Below are 22,864 nucleotides of genomic sequence, written 5' to 3'. Positions count from 1 at the left end.
AAAATACAAATAGCAGGACCTACCATGAAATATTTTCATTCTAGACTTTAGAACTAAGGATAAATACATAAAATTAGAAGTTTATGTAACAATGGTGAAAAAATAAAAGTTTATTCAGGTTATAGAACTATTAATATGAAATGGATGTCTAGAAACGTAAGAACATTACATATGGGAGCTTTATAGTTATCTGAAGTTGTTCCTTAAAGTATCTGGTTGAAATATTTTCTGGGGACTAGTTAAGCCAGTTAGGGAGAAAAAGAATCTAACAATTCAAATAGTAAGAATGACATTGTAAATTCAACTCATATCACTAATTAGAATGCAGGGTCAGTTGCCTAATTTGACCGGGAAAATTTAACCCAGTGTTGGTGGCCAGAATACTTCTGTGGCTGATGGGTGAATGAGATGGTGGCAGAGCTGAAAGGTTGCCTTTTCCAGGTCAAAAGTCTGCTGCACAAATGGTCACAGGAAGTCGAGAGACCTGGATATGCCTGCCATTTGGCACACAGAAACATAGATCACAAATCAAGTAATCGGTGCTCCATGCTCATCTCTTTCTGTTCTTTGTTATACAAGCTTTGCTCATCCTTGGTGCATGGTCACTGTAGAGTTCATTGGTCTACCATTTACTCACTGCTGCTCATGGCCACATGACACATGGGACAAGTGAAATGGAAATTGCCCATTTGACTGGAACACTGATATTGCAACTGGTGTCACAGTTCTATTAGGGAGTTGGTTCACTCTGTCAATTTCTACATCTATGTTCTAGAATTTCTCTAGTGCTTTACTTTAAGTTTTTAATTACTTAAAGGTATTGAATTGTCCTTGCGCACTTTGCTCAAAACAAAGAAAAGGCTCTATCTCTGAAAATTTAAAGAGGAAAATTCTAAATTGGCATATGGGATTTTGGGGTGGGTCAACAAGGAATGGCTGGCTTCATAGGGTGACTTGACCCTGAGTTCTCCATGGTCTCAACTATAGAGCATGCGAGGGTACACTATGGCTGGTAGGATAATCTGGCCTGTCATGCATTTTTGTAAGGCCTTGCAAAAATAACAATGGTTTTTACATTTTTAAGTGATTGAACAAAATATATTTTGTGACACGTGAAAATTTTATGAAATCCAATTTCAGCATCCATAAATAAAGTTTATTGGGGCACAGTCATGCTTATTTTTCCCCACATTTTTTAAAATTGGTACTGGGAATTGAACTCAGGATCTTGCACTTGGGAGGCAGACGTGGTGACACTAAGCTAAACCCCCAGCCCTTTATTTGTTCCCATTTTGTCTATGGTTGCTTTTGTGCTAAAATGGCCAAGTTGAATTATTGCATCAAAGGCCATATGTCCCACAAAACCTAAGATATTTACTGTTTGGTCCTTTTCAGAAAAACTTTGCTTGTCCCTACTCAAGTTTCAAAGTTTAGAAATACGTGGAATATGTAGTATAAATCACTTAGGATCTTGTTACAATATAAATTCTGATTCAATAGGTCTGTTGTGCATTTCTACCAGGCTATCTGGCGATGCTGGTGTTACTGACCTGAGGACCACCTTTTGGGGTTCAGGATGCTATATCATGACTCTCACCATAAAGGCTCAGGAGCCTGATGTCTACCTGATCACAAACAGATCTTTCAAGAATGGACTTACACTAGTAAGCCCACAAGACTGTTGTAGAAACCTAGAAATCTCTTATTAATTGGTTACTGAGAAATACCATAGGATGGTTCCAGAATATTCTGTTCCTATAGACATGGCACCTGGATGTCGTATTAGAGCATATTATTTTCTAAGAACGAAAAGGAAGCAAGAGGAGATCATTGTGTGTTTAGCTTGATGAAAGATCTCAGGCTAGTTAGAAATGTGTTAGCTCACTGGCAGTGGGGTGAGATCGGTGACAATTTAACCAACTATAGAAATGATCCCTGAAAGAATAGCCTTTGGTGACAATTTAAAATGTACCCAGATGACTATTGCCCCCAAGAATTTATTTCATATTTGATAAAGAGCTAGAAGAGACGAGTTCAAAGTTTCCCAACACAAAGAATTGATTAATATTTAAAGAGTGACAAATGTTAATTACTCTACTATGATTACTACACATTGTATATAAATATTGAAGGATCATATTGTACCCCATAAATAAATACCGTTATTATATGCCAATTGAAATAAATCAATACAAACCAGGCAAAATAAAAAGGATGAGATAAAACACGTGCCCAAAGTTTATTTTAATCAGGTGTGGAAAGATCTGCAAACCCAGAAGTGAGTGGCACTCAGGAAGAACTTGTATGTACAGATCCCTAGAAACAGGAGGCAGGGAAAAGCACCAGCATTGGTCAGGAGGCAGAGATAGCGAGGGAAAAGCTTGGCAAGAGACTTTATTGTTGTTTCCATGAGAGAGGGAGGGTAACCACTTTAAGACTGGCTACTTTGAATAATTTCTGTGGGCTCTGGGGTTTAGGGGCTGCCTCCAGAAGTCTGGGGCAGGGCCCTGAGGTGATTAGGGTAGGTGAATAATGACCTGGAAAGTAGATTTGAAATAAAACAGGTGTGTGTGTGGGGGGGGTTGAAGCAGTTGGTTTGCATATGAAAGAGTCTCACAGGTGAGTTGCTTGGTACCTATGGGAATTAGCCTTGATGTGGGAGGATTCTCCAGTGTTAGCCAGGCCTCAGATGTTCTAACATCAGAACACAGAAAATAAAGAATCCTTGGGGCCAGGCTACTCTTTCTGAGGATGATTATAAGATGCATACTGCAACATGCACTCCTCCCTGATGACCAGTTTTCTGTTTTTCCTTTAGATCTGCTTATTCCCCTTTCTTCCTTCCCTCCCTTCTTCTTATGCTCCCTTCTCTCCTTCCCCTTCCTCCCCCCTTTTCCTTCTCCTCCTGTTCCTTCCCTCCTTTTTCCCTTCTCTTTCTTTCTTTCTTTCTTTCTTTCTTTCTTTCTTTCTTTCTTTCTTTCTTTCTTTCTTTCTTTCTTTCTTTCTTTCTTCTCTTTTCTCTTTCTTTCTTTCTTGCTCTCTCTCTTTCTTTCTGTCTTTCTTCCCCCTCCTCTCTTCCTCATCTGAGAGGGGTCTCCAGGCTGCTCTCAAACTCATGGGTTCCAGTTATCCTCCTATTTCCACCTTCTCATGTACTATCACACAAGCTAGATCTGTTAATTTGTTTAAACTATACAAAAGTTTTCCTGGTCTAGGGAGTCCTTGCATCCTCAGCTCTTCTTATTCTTTATTTTGAGACAAAGTCTCTTTAAATTGCCCAGGTTGGGCTTGAACTTGTGATACTCCTGCTTCAGCCTCCCAGAGTGCTGGGGTTACAAGTGTGCATCACAACATCTTGCTCCTTTGGGGTCTTTTAATTGATTTGGGGTCTTGATTATCAAGTTAAACATGCTTCCTCTTCACCATATATTTATTACCTAGCTTAATTTATAAAACAAATCTTAAATTTGTCCTCTACCAAATTGAAGGGGTTTTAAAATATAGTGAGTGTCCAATAAGACAATACCATCTTTAGTATATACAAATGATGTGTATATTTGAATACACATATATTCTTTTTTTTTTTTTTTGTACCGGGGATCGAACTCAGGTTCTTGAACTTGCGAGGCAGGCGGTGGAACCACTGAGCTAAATCCCTGGCAAGTACACACATATTTGATGTGACTATTTGAATACTCATAACACCTTACTTCAGACCATATAGCCCTTAGTCTTTCCAGCAGATCACAAATTACTGATGGTGACATTTAAGTGGTGAATCTGAGTGGGAGTCACTTTTGATGACAGTAGTCACACAGAGGATGGAGGTGACACTGTGGTCACATAAGCTTCTAGACATGTGGAGATGTTTTATGGGCCACAGTGAGAAAGCAAAATAGTAGGAGATGCTCTTTGCACAGCCAATAGCACATTTCTAGGAGTCCTGCCCTATCTACTTGTCTTACTTTTCTCATTGCTGAGACAAAACATCCAACACTCAACATTAAAGGAACAAAGGTTTATTTAGTTCACAGTCTGTAGAAGTTTCAGTCCATAGTTGGCTACCTCCAAGGCAGGATGGCGTGGCAGACAGGTATCACAGAGAACAAACAGTTCATTGTGGGCAGAAGGTAGCAAAGCAAGCAAGAGACAAGGCTCTTTCTGTCCCTTATATTGTATCCATGTTATCAGTGTCAAATCAATCAGTGGGCTGATTTAGTAACCACCCACCCTTAATCCTAGCACCCTTAATCCTAGCATTATACCAGTAATCAATCACAAACTCTACATTCAGCCACTGCTGAAAAAGCTACCTATGATTGTATGAGGTTTTAGGGTGAAATCTAGACAGAAACCATAACATTCCACCTCTGGCCCCTCAAAGACGTATGCATATCTCTTTATGCAAAAGGCATTTAGCCCATCTCCAAGAGTTGCCAAAATCCTAACAGTTTCAGCACTGCTGAAAAGTCCAAGTCCAGTCTCTTCTGAGATTCAGGCAGACTCTTAGCTATGAGCCCCTATATGAATGAAAAGAAAGTTAAATACTTCCAACACTTAATGGCACAACACAGACATTACCATTCCAAAATGTACAAATAGGGGAATAGAAAGGAATGGGAACAAAGCAAATCCAAAACCCAGCAGGGCAAACATTAAGTATTGTAGTTCCATGTCCAGCATCTGAGGCAATCTGTGGCTTCTTCAACCTTCGGGAGTTTTCACTGCACTTTTGGGTTCATATTCACAGCTTCACACACTGTCCTTTCAGGAGCACCCTGCCTAGCCTCCCAGGCCTTCTTGTGAAATCTGGGTGGAAGCCTTCCTGACCCCACAACTTTTACATTCTGTGTGCACCTAAAACCAGCACCATGTGGATGATGCCAACATCTGCTGCCAGCTGGAGCAGTAGCCAGGCTTCCTTCTCTCTTGGCTGTAGGTGTCAGTGCCTGTATTATTGAGCACTCTGAACCAAATCCTGAGGAACAAATTTCTTAGGCCACTGCCATTCTGAAACATGGTGCTCTGGGGCTCTCTTCTCAAAGCAGTCTTTCACCTTTGCAACTGTGAGGCTCCAAAGTCTGGAGTCCTGCTGGTTCCTGTGATGTTCTCAGGCCATCTTTTCTGTTGTCTTCTTCTGAAATACTTGGCTTTTTCTTGCTAGTCTTCAGCAATCAATTTTCCTTCTATTCCATCTTTGCAGGCCACAATTTAATGGAGCTTCCTTTCTGGCCAATCTCACAACGGTTTGAATAATTTTGCTGGGCTCTTTGTTCTTGACTCTTAACATAAATCTGGCTAAAAGCCCCCAATAGTAGCCATGCCATGGCCTCAACATTAGACTGTTTTGAAATTTCCTTGGCAAGATTAATTAGTCTGTAACCCTTAATCTCAGTCTCAGGCAGAGTCTCTGGACACAAGAAAAATGCAGTCAAACTTTCTGCCAAGGCATAACACACATTGTCTGGAGTCCAAAGCCAATGCAGTTCTTCTTCCCAACAGAAACCTCCCGAGCCTGGTCTTTGCCAGCAACTTTTCTATCAGTATTCTGGTTTACTGAGATCTGACCTGAATCTCCCATCAAGTACAGTCTAAGGGATTCCAGCTCTACTTTTTCAGCCAGCATCTCCAAATCTTTTCTAACTCTTCCCTTTCCTGTAAGCCAGCTCCAAAGGTTCCTAAACCATGTGGTTAGGTACAGTCACAGCAACGACCCTACTCTTGGTAGGGTTCTGTCTTAGTTATTTTTCTCATTGCTGAGACAAAAGACCCACCACCCAGAGTTAAAGGAGGAAAGGTTTATCTGTCTCACAGTTCATACAGGTTTCAGTCCATAATCAGCTGGCTATAAGGCAGGTTGGCATGGAACACAGACATTGCAACGGACGAACAGTTCATGGTGGGCAGAAAGTAGCAAAGCAAGCATGCAAGGGTCAAGACAAGCCTCTTTCTGTTCCTTATATTGTATCCAGGCTGCTGAGATTAGGGTGGTGCCAAACCAATCTGTGATCACTCATCCTTAATTCTAGCACCCTCAATCCTAGGAATGTACCACGAATCAATCACATACTCTAGATTCAGCCACATCTGAAAAAGCCACCTATGAGTGCACAAGGCTTTGGGGGGACAACTAGAAACAAGCTATAACACTACTCTAGCCAAACAGAATTTTCTGTAATTGCGGCAACTTCATTCTATTCCTCAGTTATATGACAGTGACTCTAATCTTGATTCAGTGTTCATGAATATTGTGTAAAATTACACCATAGCATTTAAAAAGATTTCTCTGCACATTTCATCTTAAATATGTCATAGCGCTAAACTCATGAGGACTAGTACTGAGGGAGAACTAGACCTGTGTTCTAGTTACTGTGTGACCATGAACAAATTTGTTTTCTCATCAATCAAATATTGAAGAGAGATTTTAGATCATACCTCCAAAATCTCCATGGGCCTTTCTGCCTTTAAAACTGAGCTCAAATGGAATATGTCCATAAGATATACATAAAAATGGCATTCATTCCCTTGTTGGCATATTTCTGGCATATGCCATATGGTAATTTGGACCTCTATTTAGGTTTTATTTCTTATTCCCGGTATTCTCATGATTTATTTACAACTCTTCTTAATTTCCTTAATAACAAAAAGAAAAAAAAAAGATTCCAAATTCTTTGAAGGAGATATCTTAGTCACTTTGTAGACCCCGGCATTTTGTACAAAGGAACCATCCAGTAGATGTCAGTTGACAATTGAAACAGTGTGGGAATTCCCTCAAATAACTTTTGAGGTTAAGGGGACATAGCCCTGCACAATAAGGAACTCGGCATCCAGTTGGTTGGATGTGGGGGCAATTTCTGCTGTCATATTTCAGTAAATATATTCTATAAAGTTATGAAATAGTTTTGTTTCTCTGAAAAGCTTTGAAGAGTAACTTGACTTTCTTAATGTTTCATTATATTTCTGATAATTACAGTAACTTTTGATAGTTCTACAATTAGGTTCTAGCTAAAGGATCAAGAGAACTTTTGCAATGATATTAGAATCTTCACATTATTTATAGCTTCTGGAAAGGAAGATGGTCGATCTAAAATAAGGTTAATGCCACATCCATATAAGCTCTTGGATTAAAAAAATCTTTAGAAGGACATTTTCCTCCTTTAATATATTTCCATTTATATGCAATGTTTTTGATCAGAAAACTAAGAAGTAGCAGTGGGTGGGAATGGAGGAAGCCAAATGTAGAACTGGTGCCAACAGATGCAAAAATGCCATGGAAATCTTTGCCCCAGAAATAATAGCTTACCAAAACACACACACTCACACACACACACACACACACACACTCACACACAGTTGTTGGACTCCTCAAGAGATACAGTCATCTGTAGAGACAACAGTGCTGTTGGCCAGGAGTCCCAGAGGCAGGCCAACCTCCCCTCCAGATGCCACTGCCAGTGAGGAACCATTTGGCATCCAGTCCTCTAGCTGCCAACTTTCTCTCCTCTCTTTGGCATGAATTCTTACAGGGTACGCTCAAGTAAATGAGGGCTCTGAGGAGTTCAGTATTCATATGTTGCAGCAACAAGGAACACAGTGCCACAAGGGCCCTGTACAGCATTTGAATGATTTTATGCCTTAATTTTTTTCTTACATTAAAAGAACTCAACTTCTATGTATTTGTCTACAGATAAATGCAATTGCCTTGGAAATTAGGAGTGATACGCTTTGATGTCTGCATGGAGCCATCTTTCCCCAAGCCAGAAATGCTTTGTAAGTTTTTAAACAACAAGAAATTAACAACACATATGAAGAGAGGAGAGAGGGAGAAAAGAGGAGAGAGAGAGGAGGAGAAAAGAGAAGAGAGAGAGGAGAGAGAGAGAAAGAGAATAGAGGAAGGGAGGGGAGAGGGAGGAGAGAGGAGAAGAGAGATAAGAGAGATGAGATGAGATGAATAGAACGAAGAGTTAAGAAAAGAAGACCAGGATATAAAATATACTGATCTTTTTTAGTTAGAGAAATTGTTTATCTCTTCAACACTAGCAAAAGTACATGATGATCAGTAGTTTGCAATAAGAACACATTTTTTATTAAGTTTACCAGTACATTTAGATACACAAGAACACATTTTTAAAAGTGCCAATCAAATAGGTATAAATATACATCTATGGCAGACTACATAAAACAACTGCCAAAAAAAAAATATTAACATGAGCACTGTCGCCTCACATTGTAATCATCAAATCCAATTTCTTTCTATGTGAGCATGGGCCTATCAAAAGTGCCATTTCCTACACCCTGGCCTGTCCCGCCAGGAAAGACTTTTTTTCTGCTTGTTTGTCCCTTCCCTCATATTGGTGAGACAGAGCAGCCAGAGGAGTTGGCTGAAAGAGCCAGCTTCATTACCCTACTTTTCAAGAGCAAAGTTTTAAGACACATCTGATGAAAAGGAAGATTATCAGAGGATAGCATGACATTGAATAATTCTAATGAATTCAGAAAGATGTCATAGCTAAAATCACATACTTTAATTTGCACAATAAATAGTAATTTTTAATTTATGTTTCTGTAATGGTAAAACAAAACATAAACTGCTATTGCATTCAAGAGAGGAGAAAAAGCAGAGATCAGGTGTACATGTTTTTCTTGGCTCTGCTAGCTAATTTTGTATAATTGTAACATTTGAACGGGAAGAAAGTTTTTGTGTACCTGTCATGTTTTTCCAATTTTCCCACAAAAATACCATAAACTCTTTGTGATTGAGTTTTTAGCAAATCATTCATAAAGTAAGCAATCTTAATCATAGAAGAAGCAATGTTTTCCTGGATACCTTTAGTGGGTCTGCCATATTAATGAACTTGAAATAACATTAATTGCTCTCAGATATATAAGAATCACTGACATTGATAAATCATCCTCAGTGAGACATGAACAAATGAATCAAATGCACATTACCACACCCACGAAAGACAAACATTTTTACAATGAGGAATAATACATTAGACAGCCTACTTATGTAACTCTGTTGCATAAAGATTTCTTAATGAGCCATACAAGCCTATACACTGTATAACTCACACATTGAAGAGTCAGCTTAATTGTAAGAAAGCATGTGGCCAAAGTACAGTGTAGAATATCTAGCACTTCATTCCTTTTTACATAAAACTCTATTTGATCATTAAAGTGCGATTATTTATTTTCCAATGGTACATTAATATTGATAAAATCTTCCATTGTCTTATTCTGTAAATGTGATGAAATTGTTACTAATTACATTGAAGTGATGTTTCCACAATTAAAGTTCTGTAGTATGTAAAATACTTTGCTGTGTAGCTATACAAATATATGAACAATGGCAGTATTAGTTGTCTAATGTCTCCTTGGGAATTTTCTTACTCAGCAATCTGAATAAAGCCCATTGTATTTACTCTGTATGGTTCTCTTTTGTGATCTCACCTAATCCCACATTTATAAAAACTGTTTTTCTACATGATTTTCCACTTTCTCTTTTAAGGAGAATATGATTTATCTTTTTTATGGGAAACAGTACCTCTAAGAATACCTTTTCTCTCTCTGAGCTGAAAAAAGAGGCTAAATTAATAGAACGATAGATGTTTCCCTTCCATTGATTGGAGTCAGAAAAGCGGCACCAATCCATGTTTCCTTTTCCCCCTGCCCTTCCTTTATCTGTCTTTGAACACTAGCTTTCCCTTTATCGTTTCATGGCTCATCTGTGCACCCGCAAACATCTAGAGACATCCACACATCCCTGCACAGCCCGTAACAGCTGCCTGGTCCTTCTTAACTGAATGAAAACTCCAAATTGCCAAGATTGTGAATAATCTCCATTTCCGTAGACATGTGCGACCTGGAAACACTGCAATATCTTTTGTGTTTTCAGTGAAATGTCAGTAATTACTTATGCATGCATTTTTATGCTCTTGTCTGATTATTTATATTATAGGCACTAATTTTGAGGAATATCAATAACATTAGCTAAATTTGTTGAGCACTTAATATGTGCTTTACATGCATGTTTTTCTCCAATGCCCACAAGTGTTCAAAGTTTGGCTAGTATTGTTTCCATTTATGGATGAGGGAAATGAGGATTGGAGAAATATCATGGTTAAATAGTTGAACTTGGCATAATTTGAACCTAGTAGTTTAAATCCAGAGCCTATACTCTTGAAACAGTATATGTAACATGTAGGCAAAAAAGGATTTGAGAGTCAGTGAATTTGGAAATGCCGAGTTATACTAAGTTATACAAACTTTTCTTATGTGATTTTTTCAGAGCCTATTTATTTGTCTATGAACATTGACTTTTTAAGATGGAATGAAATATGTGATGTTTTCTAATGTTATTGATCCTTATTGATTCTTTCATATAATTACTATTCCTCAAATAACACTTTGGGAATGATTGGCTTGGTATATATGTTTAGAAACATATTGGTTGGGTTAACCCAGTTATACTTTTACTGATTGTTTAAAAAATTCTAAATGAGTCATTATTCTTTAGCAAATGAAAATATCTGAAATTAATGATGGTGTCAGGGGCTGAAGGAACAAGGACTCAGAAAATAGACCAGGCGAGATATGTGTGAATAACCATTACAGAGTGTAGAGTCATGCAGTTTGAATCTCCAGTTTATTATTTTTCCTTCTACACTCCACTTCTAGGAGAAAGAGCCAAACAGCAAGAATAAATGATATCAATGCTCAATATTCACAGTGTGCAGAGGTGGTCTTTAATCCATTATCTCATTTGCCCCTAACAATAATCCATTTTATAGGAAAGTAATGAGATCAGAAAGGCTTAAACGCCAGGAAATGGTAGATCTGGAACTCAAACCTAAGGCTTCTGGTTTCTAGTCCAATTATTTTTTTTCCCCATAATTCCACTAGCATTCTAAAAAAATTTTGATTTCCAGGGGATTTTCTTTAATCAGGTAATATTCAAGCCAGTGTTTAATACCTTTAACACTTGTGGTTCTAAAATAACAGCTGATTAGACCAAAGAGCCTGATGCTAATGAGAGGGGCTCAGCATACAAGTGCTTGAGCCTCAATGTCTAGTTTCAAGTGTTAGTTCTGACACCCATTATGGCTGGAACCTTGGGCAAAAGATTTAACTTTTATTAAGTTACTTAATTACCAAAAGAAAATAAAATTATGCTTAGTAAATTGTACCAACCAAGAAAAACAACTGGCCAACATGTTTTTGGTTACGTTTTCAGAATAAGGACTGAAATAAGATTTTTCAACAGAATGTTTATCTAAGAATATCCTGCTTTATTAAACAGCTTTATTAATCAGGGTTTGACTTTCTCCCCCACATTTCCTGATTTATATATGCTAATGGTTTGAATGCTTGTATCTTCTCCAAAATTGGTATGTTGAAACTTAACTGATCATTTCAAGAAGTGCAGCCTTTGGGAGGTGTGTGAGCCATGAAAGCAGAGATCCCATGAAGGAGATCAGCACCTTTATAAATGAGGTGTGCCTTTGCCTGCCATTTGCCCTTTCTCCTTCTACCATATGAGGACACAGCATTCCTTCCTTTTGGAAGCTGCATCAACAGGGTGCTGTCTTGGAAACAGTGACCAGGCCTGCACCAGATGCAGCATGCTGGTGTCTTGATCTTGGTGTCACTGCCAGAACTGTGAGCAATACATTTCCATTATTTATAAATTATAAACTATTCTACCTCATGCATTTTTTGATAGCAGCACAAATGACTATGACAAAACCTTTTAAATATTTTCAAGTATATACACCGTGTGATTGAAAATGATGTAAATATTTAAATTAAAAAATTTATTACACTAAAAGACATATTGCCATTAATTTCCCTTCTATACCTCCCCTTGCTTCAAACACACTTATGCCATCATTCTTGTCACTTTTTGAAGCAGTTCTAGAAGTCCTTTTTTTGTGACTATATTTAGTTGTGCTGTTGTGGCTGCCTTAGTATCCTGAATCAATTCAAAACCTTTAACTTCATGGCCATTTTGAATGTGGGAAAGTGCCAGACCCAGTGAATAGATGTATGGAGACACATTGCATGGTTTTATTTTTGTTGTTATTTTTTTTTTTTTTTGTACCAAGGATTGAACTCGGGACCTTGAGCTTGTGAGGCAGGAGGGAGTACCACTGAGCTAAATCCCTGGCCTACACTGCATGTTTTTATGAGCCTGTCTTTCTACTGGATGACACCTGGTAACAGAATTCACTGAATTTTTGATCATGCCTTATAAATGCATGCATAAAAGAGGACTTCCAGAACTGCTTCAGAGGGTGACAAGAAAGAAGTGTTCAAAAACCAGGAGGAGTACTTTGAGGAGGATTAATGGCAATGCATCTTGTACTGTAATAAATATTTTAAAAATTGAAACATACATTGCATTTTTTTATCAATCTCTCTCTGTGTGTGTGTGTGTGTGTGTGTGTATGTGTGTGTAAAGCTGGAATTCTCCAAACATTCTTGACTTTTTTTTTGGTACCAGGGATCGAACTTGGGTCCTTCTGCTTGTGAGGCAGGCACCTGAACCACTGAGCTACATACCCGGCACTTGACTTTTTTTTAATAAAGGTGTTATTAAGTATTTATGTCTGAACAAATTAATAGCCTTTGAAAAACAATGTATAGTAGAATACAAATATATGTAAGTTGATAGAAAAATATTTTCCAAATAATTGAAATTACTTACTAATGGAATATGTGCAGCTGTTGGCCACTGCAAGACCTCTGTCTTTGGAATCAGATTAGTTCCTGTTATTCTTTTTTTTTTTGTACCCGGGATAGAACTCTGGACCTTGCTTTTGTGAGGCAGGCGGCAGAACCACTGAGGTAAATCCCCGGCCCAGTTCCTGTTATTCTTATTTTCTATTGAAGTTGGATTCTAGGTATGGTACTTACTTTTTATCAAAGCATCCACAGAAAACTCAGCTTTGAAAAGATAGGAAATAATCAAAAGCAGTGTGCTATAATTTAATATTAAAACTATGAGTAACCTAGAGCTAGTAGTTCACATAGTGCTTGTGTTTCCTTCATAAATATAAAATATCTCACAGCAGCCTATAGAATTCAGTACAGTGCATTGGGGCACCTATATACACAGTTTGGGAACCACAGGATTAGAGTACTGTAAATGATAATCTATATTCAGCATAAAGGGTTAAACCATTCAAATTGTTTTGAGAGGGAAAGAGAGAAAGAGAGAGAGAGAGAACCTGTTATTTATAAACTCAAGCTAACTACAGACTTTCTTCTAAGAAGGAAAGTAGCCTAGATACCCAAAATATAAATAAAGAACAAAATAAAAAAATAGATAACAGGAAGTATGGGGATAGAGCTTTTGCAAAAGAGAAGGGGACCAAGAGATGAAGGAGGACACAGGGAGTGGATGAAAAAAGAATTAAAATGTATTATGTATATGTATCAACTCCACACAAGGAATGTTAACAGTTTAAATGTGCTAATAAACATTAAAAATTAACCCCCCCCCTAAAAAGTAGCCTATTGTACTCAAAGCAGGCAGAATACCATATTATTATTATTATTATTATTATTATTATTATTATTATTATTTTGGTTCCGGGGATCAAACTCAGGACCTTGTGCTTGCGAGGCAGGTGGCAGAACCACTGAGCTAAATCCCTAGCCCAGGACACCTATATTATTATTTTTCCTCTCCCAGCAGGAAGAAAGAAGAGTGAGACACAGTGCAAGAATGAGTCTGTTGATATGCAAAGGGATACTAGACCCTACTTTAAAATAGATTAAAAAGAACCAAACTTCTTCCCAGAATAAAATGAGCAATGGAAATATAGAGTAGAAGGTAGAGGGGAGACAGCCAGAAGTAGGGTGAGAGACTGGGTCTTCACTGAGCACAAAGGGCCAGGGAAAGTATAAGAACAGTGCTATCGGATAGCCTAGTGGGTTGTGAACACAAACCATCTCCCCACACCTTCAGGGTAGTCTGTTCTACACAAATGACTCAGTGAGTAGTTTTTGATGGAATTTAGAAAAGGCTGGGGTTTACTGTTGGATCAGCCCAGAAGAGAGCAGGAAATGGTGCACAGATGATACTGAGAACTCTGGGGAGACACACTCTCAAAGCCAGAGTCACAACAACCAAGTTACTAGGAATGCCTGGAAAACTCTAGATGGGGAATGTGACAAGAGAGGGTGAGAGGATGACCAGAGGCTTGGTAGATCACGATGGACGTCCACAGTTATGGGTGGTGATAATGAGTCACTTAATGTAGTAACAGAGATACCACATTAACTGCAGATAATATTACTCTCATAGGCAGAGTTGTGATCAGAGACTAACTAACGTGTTTTTGGTGAGTGAAAAGACCAGTCTCAAGTGCAAGGCCACAGTCGGTGTATAGTCTTGATCCATGGGCAGACGTGGCACAAATCACAATCTGAGGAAGCAATGTTGTCTAGGCCAGCAGCACAAACTATCTGTAAAATACTTGTCAGAATCAGTACTGTTTCTCTCCTCTGGCCAGGATTAACTTTTCTTTCTGTTAGATGACCAATGACACAGAGATTTTAGTACTGTAAGAGAACCAGAGACCAAACAAAGAGCTACTTTTTAATGAAGGTATTATGATATCCAACATTCTTTCAAACCCCCCTCCCCCGCCAGAAAACCAGGAATAGAAGGGAACTTTGTCAACATGATAAAAGGTGTGTATGAAAAACCCATAGCTAACTGAGCATGGTAGCACTTGCCTATAATCCCAGTACTCTTGGAGACTGAGGCAGGAGGATAGCAACTTTAAGCAACTTACTTGTACAAGGCATCCAAATCGCAAAGAAGGAAGTAAAACTATCCGTATTAAGATAACATTGATTTACTGTATAGAAAATTCCAAAGAACATACAAGAAAACTATTAGAGCTAATATATACATTTAACAATGTTGCACAGTATAATATCAACACACAAGAATGAGTTGTGTTTCTATGCAAGAGCAATTAACAATCCAGAAAAACGTCAAGAAAGCAATTTTATTTACAATAGCATCTAAATGAATAAAAGATCAAGGAATAAATTTAATCAAAGAGTGAAAATCTTATAGAAGAGTAGAAAATATTTCTGAGAGAAATTTAAAAAGACATAAGTAAAGGGAAAGAGATTCCATGTCCATGGACAGAAAAAGACTGTTAAAATATTGATAATACTTAACAGTGTTTGCAGATTCACTATTATAATTCCCATAAAATTTAGTGACTGGGCCAGGGATTTAGCTCAATGGTTCCGCCACCTGCCTCACAAGCGCAAGGACCCGAGTTCAATTCCTGGTACCAAAAAAAAAAAAAAATTTAATGACCATTTTTGAAGAAATAGGAAAACTAGTTCTCAAAGTCATATGAAATTGCATGCAGTCTCGAATAGACCTAATAGTCACAAAAAAGAACAAAACTGGAGTACTCACAATTTTCAGTCAAAAAATTCACTTTAAAATTTAAAGTTGTCATTTAAAATGATGGTAGTCCATATAGTGTGTGCTGGCATAAGGACAGATATATACCTCAGTGAAATAGAACTGAGAAATATATTCCAGAGATAAACCCAAACATCTATAGCCGATTAGTTTTTAACATACGTATCAAGTTCATTCGATGAAGAGAGAGAAGTTTCTCAACAGATGGGAATTGGCAACCAGATTTTCACATGCAAAAGAATGAAGTTGAGCCCTTACTTCACACAGTATTAAAAATGTAACTAAAAATGTTTCAATAACAACCTAAATATAAAAAACTAAAACTCTGAAAAAGGAAACATAGGGACCTCATGACCTTAGACTTGTAATGGATTCATAGATATGAAAAAAAAACAACACATGAGCAGAGAGAGAAAGAGAATAGATAAATAAAACTTCATCAAATTTGAACACTTTTGTGACCAAAAGAACTTTATCAAGAAAGTAAAAAAAAAAACCTTATGAAATGGGAGATCTGCCGATAATATAGCTGCTAACAGTTTAATATCCAGAATATATAAAGTACTCTTACAACTCAATAACAAAAAAGACAAATGACCCAACTGAAAAATAGGCAAGGGGTTTTAAATTGATATTTCTCCAAAGTAGGTATACAAATGATCAATAGGACTATAAAAAGATGTTCAACATTATTAGCCATCACAGAACTGAAAATAAAGACCGTAATGAGATACTACTTTATTCCTAGTAGAATGCTTATCTCTCTCTCTCTCTCTCTCTCTCTCTCTCTCTCTCTCACACACACACACACACACACACACACACACACCAGAAAACAATATGTTGAGAAGGATGTGGAGAAATTAAAATAATTGTAAATTGCTGCTGGTGGGAATATAAAGTGATACAACTGTTATGGAAAACAGTCTGAAGGTTGAAGATTTCTCAAAGAGCTAAACACAGAACTACCATCTGATCCAGCACTCCATCCCTAGTCCCTAACTTTATATCTAAAAGGATTGAAAATAGAAACACAAACAGAACTCATATGTGAAAGCTCATAGCAATATTCAAAATAGCCAGAAAATATCCATCAATAGATAAGCAAAATATGATATATACACATGAATATTATCCAGCCTTAAAAAAACAAAGTTCTCATGTATGCTAAAATATAGATGAAGCTTGAAAACATGCTAAATGAAAGAAGGAAGACATAGAACAATACCATATAATTCTATGTATGTGAAATAATAGAATGGGAAAATCCACAGAGACACAAGAATAAAGATTACCAAGGACTGGAGAGAAAGAGAAATGGAGAGTTATTGCTTAAGGAATTACGGAGTTCCTATTTAGGAGAGGAAAAATTTTAGAAAGTAGTTAGGATGGTCATACAACATTGTGAATGTACTTAGTACCAATGAATTGCCTACTTAAAAGTAGTAAAAATGCAAATTTTAGTTATATATATTTTACGACAAAGTTAGATTGAAGAAATGGCTAATATTATTTTGGGAAGCTGAGGGAATAGATATATATTAGAAAAATTAATCCATGTTTTAGAGTCTTACCATTCTTAAGATGGGAAAATCTGACTAATCTACTCTGTCAGAAAAACCAAACATTATTACATACTATTCACATACTATCCCACTGGTTTCAGGCCCCTGTTTTCTTTTTTTCACAAGGCCAGGCTATATACATTCTCCAGAGTCTAAGTCTTTTGGGCTTCAAAGGAAAGGGAGACACTGTGGCTATTTTTGATTAACAGTGACAGTATCCATTACTTCATTGTGGGACTTAACGAACAAGTTCTGCTTGGTCCTTTGGTTGTGACATTAAACAGAAAGCTGGGAAACTTTTGATAAATATTTCTTGCAAGAGAGTTATAAGTATTATACCTTCCATGAATTCAACAATGTGAAACTCTTCTTTGAACATGGAACTTGGTATGACTTTCTTGAGAATATTAACCATATCCCTTTATTGTCTTCTGGATTTATTTTTTGCCAAGGAGATTTATAAAAAGAAGTTGGATCAAAGGTTCATTAGAAAATTGGGTTATCTAGGACCTGTGGGCTGGAATGAAGGGTCTTTGGGGCCAATGAGACAGGATCCAGGTAGTGGGTGCTGGGCAGTTGTGAGCACTGTACCCCAGAGCTGGGGGCTGGGCCAGAACCTAGTAGCAGATCATTTGCTGGGGGAGCAGGAAGAGATATAGAGCAATGTTATGTTGATTCTCCATCAATGTCTTGTTATCTATCTAAAATCTTTCCTGAGGAATGAGATGAATTTAAATAAATGAGAAATAATTAATGCTCCCTGCTTATGGTTGAACACAAACACAGTTGAACCTACAGGTAAGGGCAAAGAGGCAGCTTATGGTAAACAAAAATAGTATAAGAAGAACCACAAGTGCTCCTATATGTGAAAAAATGTCATTGGTGATAAAGTACATATCAAATCTCAGTGCTGTGGTTTCATGTGGATAAGGAATTTAAGAGATTCCTCAGCAGAATGCTCTAGTCATGCTGGAACCTCATTGGCAAAACAAAGATGAAAGTAACCTCATTTATCACTATAAAACATTAAGCTTCAGGATCTTAGGAGGAAAAGAATAAATGTTAAAATGCTGTGTTTTCTAAACTAGGAGAAAAGAAGGTATTCCTGATTTTAATTGCAAATTTTAGGCTTTTAAAAATGGAATTGTCATTTGCAATGTCAGACAAAAAACCCAACCAACCAAACAAACCAAAAACCAAAAAATAATTCCCCACAGTATAAAGATGTCTTGTGTAGCCCAAAACAGATTTGGAGTTGCCCTAGGAATGAAGGATGTTTATTTGATGTATTCCTTGCTTTAGCAGCCAAGGCTACTACTGGGAATTACCATAGGCTAGAAGGTGTTCTATTTACTTTAAATAAATGGGAGTATTTAGTGACTATTCTGAATTAAACTGATTAAATGTTAACTAAATGAGAGTTTTCTTTCAGGTTTAGACATTCCTTTTTTTATCTGCTTTGGTTTTATTTTACTTTTATTATATTCTTCTGATCTTACGTTGATCTACATATATTAGTTTCGATCACTTTTTTATTTCATGGCACTATGTTACTTACAGATTACTTCTGAACTTTGATAATGCCATTTTTCAAAATTCACCTAAAGAATCAAGTCTTCATCAGTTAGTTTTCATGAAAGATTTTTTAAAAATTACAGAACATACAGTCGAATTGTCTTTACATATGAGTGTGCTGAATCTGTGTTCTCTTTTTGGCTAAAAGAGAAATTGCTAAATAGTTGGCTGAACTAAAAATGAATCTTTCGAAATGATCAGAAACACAAGCCCTGTGAATCATTCTGTTCTCTATCCTGTACCTCTACTCATGAATATCCCTGCACCAAACTTCTCATGGTCTGGTCCTTTTAAAACACCATAGTTTCATTTACAATCTCTATATTGCTTCCTGAATTATGACGATGATGATGTAATACATGATATATGATAATTATCTTACTTTCCTAATGTTTTGACAGATACTGTCAAAACCAATCAGTCCATGAATGACCTTAAAATGATGACAGAGTTAATGAGTCAGAACTAATTCAGGCTCATTTTCTCATAGTTATATCAAAGTGCATTTTTTGTTTTGAAGTTGTAAAAGCTTTTGGACATAGTTCTTTAAACTACTGTACTGTCATGCATGGACATGGTCTTTGTTTGACATAAGGCTAATGGAAGATTTCTTGCTCTGACATAACCAAAGTAGAATTCCCTGTGAATCAGTTATAGGCCATCTGTTTGTATGTATGTAAATGAATGTTTGTGTTTACAAAATGGAATTTTTTTTAAAAGGGAAAACAATGAAAATTATCAGCCATAAATCTACTACCATACACAATTAATGTTAACACTTGAGTTACTCTCTTTACAATATTTTTTCTGTTATCTCCTTGCTAGAATTGGGTTTAGTGTTAGACTTTTTAATGCTATTATTAATTTCACAGGTAGAATCATTTTCTTCTTAAATATCCATTTCTTTATTATTGAGCCTGAACATGTTTCATAAAAAATTTACTATCTCAAAATTAAAAATGGTGAAATAAAGGTCAGCAGCAAAATACAGCCTCTCCAGGACTTGGAATTGAGGCACCTGAAAAACAGCAACTAGAGAAGAGAAAGGATAGAGCTCTGGGAATCAAGAAAAACATCAGGGCAGAAATGAATAAAATTAAGAGTAAAAAGAAATACAAAGAATCAATGAAGAGTTGGTACTTTGAAAGAATAAACAAAAAAGACAAACCCTTAGCTAATATTACCAAAATAAGTAAAGAAAAGACTAAAATCTACGCATTTAGAAATGAAAAAGTTGAAAACACAACAGTCTGCTGAAATCCAGAAGATTATCAGTAACCACTTCGAGAATCTGTACTCTAATAAAATGGGAAATTCAGAGGAAATGGATAAATTCCTAGATATGTATGTTCTACCAAAGCTGAACCAAGGTGATATAAATATCCTTAATAAGCAAATATCAATCAGTGAAATTGAAAAAGTAACTAAAAAACTGCCAACTAAGAAAAGCCCAGGTCCTAACAGATTCACTGCCAAATTCTATAAGAACTTTAGAGAAGATCAAATGCTCATACATCTCAAATTCTTTAATGCAATTGAAAGGGAAGCAGTACTCCCAGTGTCATTCCTGGAAGTAAGCAGTACCCTGATTCCAAAACCAGAAAGGGACCCAACCAAAAAAAAGAGGACAATAGCCCAATCTTTTAAATGAACAAAGATGCAAAAATCCTCAATAAGATATAGGCAAATAGAATGCAGCAAATCATCAAAAAGATCATGCATCATGATGAAGTAGGATTCATTCCAGGGATGCAGGGATGGTTCAACATACCAAATCAATAAATGTAATGCACCATATAAATAGAAGCAAGGACAACAATCACATGATAATCTCTCTCTCTCTCTTTTTTTTTTGGTACTGGGGATTGAACTCGGGTCCTTGCGCTTGCGCAGCAGGCAGTGAAACCACTGAGTTAAATCCCCAGCCCCTAACGTGATAATCTCAATAGATGCAGAAAAAGCATTTGACAAAATCTAACATCCACTCATGATTAGAACACTAAAGAAAATAGGAATAGAAGGCCTTTAGTTCAACCTGATAAAAGTCATCTATGAAAAACCATTGGCCAACATCATACGAAATGGTGAGAAGGTGAAAGCTTTCTCTCTAAAATAAGGAATAAGACAAGGACGTCTGCTATAACCACTTCTATTTAATATAGTTCTTGAAATATTAGCCAGAGCAATAGGACAAGAGAAAGAAACAAAATGGATAGAGGGATAGGGAAGGAAGAAGTTAAATTATCATTATTTGCTGCTGATATTATCTACTACATAGAAGACCCCAAAAATTCCATGAACATTCTCCTAGAACTAATGTTTAAATTTGGCAGTATAGCAGGATGCAAAGTCAACACTCAAAAATCAATAGCATTCCTGTATACCAATAATAAACTCACTGAGAGGGAAATTAGGGAAACAATACCTTTCATCATAACATCAAGAAACATGAGAGATTTGGCAATTAATCTAACCAAGGAAGGGAAAGACCTCTCCATTGAAAACTATAGCTCAGCACAAAAGAACAGAGGACACCAGTGCAGAGCACTGCCATACCACCACCCCCAGTGCAAAGAAGCAGAGCCCTGTCCAGCCCCAAGAAGGTGAGCTGTGCAGCTGCCAGCAGTATCCCCCCCCCCCCATTGAAATGAGAAGACCCTGAAGTCTCAAGATTTCCAGATCACCTAAAGCAATCCCAAAGGGAAATGAGATGGAACAATCTGATAGTCAACCACCTGGACTCCTTGAACTGGCAACAAAAGAGGATCTGAAAAAATGAAATCAGAAATAATTTCTCAGATGACAGCAGAGATTCTGTCCATAGTGCAAGACATGATTAATAAATCTACAGAGGACACAGATAAAAAAAAATACAGGACCTGAGGAACATGATGGAATCCCAACATAGGAAACAAATGGAATCCATAAAACAGATGCAAACAGATTTTCAGGAGATTAAAAACTCCATTGAAAGTTTACACAGCAGAATGAGCCAATGTGAGGACAGAATTTCAGATATAGAAGATAAGATTGCAATTAGTGACAAGGAAAAGAAAAATTTCTTTAAAATAGTAATGGACCATGAGAAATCAATCCAGTAGCTGCTAGATGATGCAAAGAAGAATAAGACTGATCGTAGTCAATGAAGAAACAGGGGTGTGCAGATGGCATAAAAGAACTGTTCACAGAAGTGATGGCAGAAAATTTCCCAAGGAGGGGAAAAGAACTTGACATACAGATAAGGGAGGCATATAGGACTCCAACTAGCCTTGATCAAAAAAAAAAATCTACACATAGGCATAAAATAGTTAAGATTCCAGCAACCCAAGGGAAGAACAAAGTTCTGCAAGCAGTGAGAGAAAAGAAACAAATCACATACACAGGAAAGCCCATCAGAATCACAGCAGACTTCTCAACACAAACCCTCAAGGCAAGAAGAGCTTGGAGTGATGTATTTCAAGCCCTAAAGGAAAACAGCCTCCGACCCAGATTGATGTACCCTGCAAAACTATCTTTCAAAATTGATGGTGAAATGAGATATTTTCATGACAAAGAGCACCTCAAGAAATTCATGAATACCAAACCAGCACTCCAAAAAGTTTTAGACAATATCCTAGGAAAAGACAATGAGGATCACAACCCCAAGAAGCCAATCAGAATGAATCCACTGGGCAGGACAAGAAATTAAATGCAAAGGGGAAGAATCCAACAGAAAGAAAAAGTCCTGACAAGGATAAAGTCAATTGGTATCAGTTATAACCATCAATATTAATGGTGTCAATTCACCAATCAAAAGTAATAGACTGGCAGAATGGGTCAAGAAGCAAGATCCAACAATATGCTGCATAGACGAAACACACCTAATTTAAAAAGAAACTCATAAACTGAAAGTTAAAGGGTGGAAAACAATACTCCATGTGGCAGGAACCTGCATAAAAGCAGGAGTAGCTATCCTCTTTGCAGATCAAGTGGATTTCAAACCAACACTGATTAAGAGAGACAAAGAAGGACATTACTTCCTTGTAAAGAGAACAATCCAAGAGGAAGAGATGACAATCATAAAAATATATGCACCAAACACTAGTGCACCCAACTATATAAAGCAAATACTAACGGATATGAAAAAATCAAGTAAGCACTAATACAATAGTAGTGGGGGACTGCTGTACCCTGCTGTCACAAATAGATAGATCAACTAGACAAAAAATAAGCAACAAAATACTAGAATTCAAAGTCTTGAACAAATGAACTTAACAGATGT

General features: G+C 37.0%; 1 protein-coding gene across 27 annotated transcripts in view; it reads right to left on the bottom strand.

Moving 5' to 3' along the window:
• Fxr1 (FMR1 autosomal homolog 1) overlaps positions 1-22,864 on the bottom strand; it is an 877,806-nt gene that overhangs the window by 192,248 nt on the left and 662,694 nt on the right. The gene's annotated exons all lie outside the window — the stretch shown is intronic.

Source organism: Heterocephalus glaber, unplaced genomic scaffold (genome assembly GCF_053883595.1).
Source record: "Heterocephalus glaber isolate CG9 unplaced genomic scaffold, H.glaber_assembly_v1.0 deba00001504, whole genome shotgun sequence".
Taxonomy (NCBI): domain Eukaryota; kingdom Metazoa; phylum Chordata; class Mammalia; order Rodentia; family Bathyergidae; genus Heterocephalus; species Heterocephalus glaber.
The sequence above is the reverse complement of the archived record's forward strand: the minus strand, read 5'-3'. Positions and strand labels throughout refer to the sequence as shown.